Source organism: Schistocerca americana, chromosome 1 (genome assembly GCF_021461395.2).
Source record: "Schistocerca americana isolate TAMUIC-IGC-003095 chromosome 1, iqSchAmer2.1, whole genome shotgun sequence".
Taxonomy (NCBI): Eukaryota; Metazoa; Arthropoda; class Insecta; order Orthoptera; family Acrididae; genus Schistocerca; species Schistocerca americana.
The window spans coordinates 459756909-459761706 of NC_060119.1; the positions used below are offsets into that span (position 1 = coordinate 459756909).

General features: G+C 49.7%; 1 non-coding gene across 1 annotated transcript; it reads right to left on the reverse strand.

Annotated features, from left to right (window-relative positions):
• Positions 1 to 2187: 2187 nt before the first annotated feature.
• Trnat-ugu lies at positions 2188 to 2261 on the reverse strand. Its single transcript has one exon. It is a non-coding gene; the product is annotated as a tRNA-Thr (tRNA).
• Positions 2262 to 4798: the final 2537 nt, after the last annotated feature.

Genomic DNA, 4798 nt, shown 5'->3' on the forward strand with positions numbered 1-4798 from the left:
AAAATCACCTAAGGTGGGAGAGCCCTCAGAGAGGGCCCCCACAAGGAAGGAGCGCGGCATCAGAGACACTGGTAATTATGGGGGATACTTCCACAATGGTTTCCTCATCATCTACTATGTCTGCTCATAAGCGTAAGTTCAAATGAGTCTCAGCCACAGACAGTTCTTCCATCATTGCCACAATTCCTTGTTGTTTCTCTGTCTGACGAAGGTCAACACTTCTCCACGGTCAAACCTTTAATTATTCAGAAACGTGTCGACACAATTGCAGGTCCTGTAAAGTCTTGTTCCCGATTACGAAATGGCACCTTGTTAGAAACAGTCAGTGCCCTCCAGGCACGAAAATTGCTGCGTACTTCACTGCTACACACCTTCCCTTTCCAGGTGGAAGCGCACTGCACTTTAAATTCATCATGTGGGGTCGTTTATACACGCTCCCTCGATGGATTGTCTGATGAGGAAATTCAAAACTACCTGTCTGATCAGGGCGTCACGGCTGTTCATTGAAATCGTGAAAAGGGTTGACAAGAACATCGTTCAAATCCGTACTGTCTTCTTGACATTTGACAGAGTTCAACTCCCATCGAACATAAAAGCGGGCTATGAGATAATTTCCGTTCGCCCTTACATCCCAAACCCTACGCGTTGCTATCGGTGTCAGTGGTTCTATCATACCAGCCAGTCCTGTTCCAATCCGGCCAAATGCGTTACATGTGGCAAGGATGCCCATGAGGGTGCTTGTCCACCTCCATCCCCTCATTGCATCAACTGTATGGGTGACCACGCTGCTTCCTCTAGAGATTGCCCCATTTTTAAAGACGAACGGCTCATTCAGGAAATCAGAGTGAAGGAAAAGGTGTCGACCTTTGCTGCTCGAAAGTTATTCGCCAGTCGAAAGCCCACTGTGCCTCATACAGGTAAATACAGCACCGTCCTTGCCTCTCCTCGGCCAACAAAGGAGGCAGCCACTCAGACTTGTGATCTCACCTTTAGTGCCATGGTTGTCAGATCGGCCAGCGCAAAGATCGCCTGTTCAACCTCCCCAATCTCACCTGCTCACTCTATGGCTCACCCTTCATCGGGTTCTGCTAAATCTCGAGCCCCAAATTCAGACACCCAGACTTCCAGAAAAGAGCCTACTCATGAAGATTTTTTCATACCCCCAATTTCACAACCATCGGTTCCTCCTTCATCTCAACGTTCTGATTCCAAAAAGGCTAATAAGAAACCCAGTTCCTCTCCTTCTCTGCCACGGCGTGTCTCATCTACAGCACCGACTGGCGGTAACCGCCCTCAGCCAACTTCTATGTCACCGAGGCGCACTGCTGGTGACCGATCAACCGGCCGATCGCTGATGGCAGGAGCTGCTCCCGAACAGCCTATGGATCAGGATCTTCTGCCTTCAGCTGAATGCCGTTCCACACTGTCGGTCGCAAGCTCTAAGCAGTCGTTGAGTTGAGGGCAACCTTGGTCACATTCTTCCATTTTCTGTCCACCCTGTGTTCATTATCCACTCGAATATCGGCGGCATTCGACCAAATCGGGATGAATTGTCGATCTTCTTACGATCCTACCCGCCGGTCATCTTCTGTCTTCAGGAAACACAGCTGCGTCCCCACGACCGCTTTGTTTTCCCCCATTTTCAGTCAGTCCGATTTGATCTCCCCTCTGTAGAAGGCACTCCAGCACATGGAGGACTCATGATTCTTCTCCTCATACTCGCCATTATCACCAAATCCCTTTAAACACTTCCTTCCAAGCTGTCGCTGTCCGTCTTTCCCACCTGGATACACCTTCTCTCTTTGTACTGTCTACGCTCCATCGTCCACACCAATGGCACGAGCTGATCTCCTTCATCTTCTTGGTTAGCTTCCGCCCCCCTATTTGCTGTTTGGGGACTTCAATGCCCACCATCCGCTTTGGGGATCTCCGCATCCTTGTCCTCGCGGCTCATTATTAGTAGACGTCTTCCACCAAGCGGATCTTGTTTGCTTCAAGACTGGGGACCCTACGTTTTTGTCTGCCTCCACGACAAATTTCTCTCATATATTCAGTAACTGTTCTCGAAAGAACAGAATGCTGTTGATGACTGTGCAGCTTTTCCCTGGAATAAATGATGACTAACTGAAACCCTCAGCTGCCGACAGGTGTTTTTGATATACCTCGATGTGGACAGCTGAAAATGTGTGCCCCGACCGGGACTCGAACCCGGGGTCTCCTGCTTACATGGCAGACGCTCCAACCATCTGAGCCACCGAGGACACAGATGAATAGCGCGACTACAGGGGCTTATCCCTTGCACTCTTCCCGTGAGACTCACGTTCCCAACTGTCCACAATTCTACATATGTAATGTACCTTATAGACATTTGCCCATTCACTCATTACTCCCGCACGCTTTGGCGATTCCCGTAAGAGTTTGGGCAACCTATGCGCATTCGCACAGACGAAGGTCAATGGCTGGGTAGCCTTTAACTATATATATGAAGACAGTAACTGTTCTCGAAAGAACAGAATATTGTTGATGACCGTGCAGCTTTTCCCTGGAATAAATGATGACTGAAACCCTCAGCTGCCGACAGTTGTTGTTGATATACCTGGATGTGGACAGCTGAAAATGTGTGCCGCGACCGGGACACGAACTCGGGATCTCCTGCTTACATAGCAGACGCTCTATCCATCTGAGCCACCGAGGACACAGATGAATAGCGCGACTACAGGGACTTATCCCTTTGCACGCTTCCCGTGAGGCTCACATTCCCAACTGTCGACAATTCCCGGTCGGGGCACGCATTTTCAGCTGTCCACATCGAGGTATATCAACAACACCTGTCGGCAGCTGAGGGTTTCAGTTAGTCATCACCTAAATTTCTCTCATTTGGACCTTTCGGTCGGTACTGTTCCGCTAGCTCGGCGCGTCGAATGGTTCGCTCTTGCTGATAAACACTCGAGTGACCACTTTCCATGTGTCCTTAGATTGCAGCCACAACTGCCATACATGCGTCCGAGACGCTGGAAGTTTGCCCAAGTCGATTGGACACTTTTTTCGTCTCTAGCGGCATTCGATGACCGTCAGTTTCCTAGCGTCGACGATGAGGTCACTCATATTACAGAAGTTATTCTTACAGCCGCGGAACGTTCAATACCTCGCGCCTCCGAATTGCCCCGGCGTCCCCCGGTTCCTTGGTGGAACGAGGCGTGCCGTGACGCAATACGTGAGTGGCTACGTGCTCTTCGCGTTTTCAGACACCATCCTACTTTGGCCAACTGTATCCGCTATAAGCAGTTCCGTGCGCGATGCCGTCGCGTCATCCACGATAGCAAGAAGGCAAGCTGGGACTTCTTTACTAGCTCATTTAACACCTTCACTCACTCCTCGGAAGTTTGGAGTCTGATTCGGCGGTTATCTGGAACGCCTAGTTTCTCCCCGGTCTCTGGGCTCACTGTCGCACATGATAAATTATTGGACCCCCTCGCAATTTCTAACTCATTGGGTCAACACTTTGCTGAGATTTCGAGCTCTTCAAATTATCCGCCAGCGTTTTTCCCGAGGAAACGTGCAGCGGAAGTGCAACCTCTTGCTTTCTACTCTCAAAATCGCGAAAGCTACAATACTGTTTTCTCCATGCGGAAACTCCAACATGCGCTCTCTTCTTCTCGCTCTTCCGCCCGAGGACCGGACGGTATCCACATACAAATGTTGCTCCATTTATCATACCATAGTCTGCGTTACCTCCTTAGCTTTTATAATCGAATTTGGACCGACAGTACTTTTCCGAGACGATGGCGGGAAGCTATCGTCGTTGCTGTTCCGAAACTTGGAAAGGACAAACATCTCCCCTCTAACTATCGCCCCATTTATCTCACGAATAGTGTACGTAAGGTTTTGGAGCGTATGGTGAATTGCCGTTTAGCCTGGTGGCTGGAGTCACGCAGTCTTTTAACACCTGCCCAATGCGGTTTCCGAAAGCATTTTCTGCAGTTGACCATCTTGTTGCTCTCTCCACTTATATCATGAACAATTTTCTCCGGAAACGCCAAACAGTAGTGATATTTTTTGATCCGGAGACAGCATACGATTCCTGTTGGAGGACAGGCATCCACCGTACACTGTTTTCTTGGGGTTTTCGAGGTCGGCTGCCCCTTTTTCTTCGTGAATTTATGGCAGAGCGCACATTTAAAGTGCGGGTGAACACTACTCTCTCTCGTACCTTCTCCCAAGAAAACGGGGTACCCCAGGGCTCCGTGCTAATTGTTGTACTGTTTGCCATTGCCATAAATCCAATTATGGAGTGTCTCCTTCCTGATGTCTCGGGCTCCCTCTTTGTGGACGATTTTGCGGTCTACTACAGCTCTCAACGGACCAGCCTTCTTGAACGACGTCTTCAAGGATGTCTCGATCGCCTCCACTCTTGGAGCATCGAAACCGGCTTCCGCTTTTCTCCCAGTAAGAACATTTGTGTTAATTTTTGGCGTCGTACGGAGTTTCTTCCGCCTTCCTTACATCTAGGACCTTTCAACCTTCCGTTTGCAGACGTCGCTATATTCTTGGGTCTTACGTTTGACAGAAAATTGTGCTGGTCCTCCCACGTTTCCTATCTTTCGGCTCGCTGTCTGCGATCCCTCAACACTCTCCGTGTCCTGAATGGCACCTTATGGGGAGCGGACAGAGTGGTCCTTCTCCGCCTCTGTCGCGCCTAAGTGCTCTCGAAATTTGACTATGGCAGCACAGTTTACTCCCCTGCTCGACCGTCTATTCTTCGGCGTCTCGACTCTATCCACCACCGTGGATTACGTTT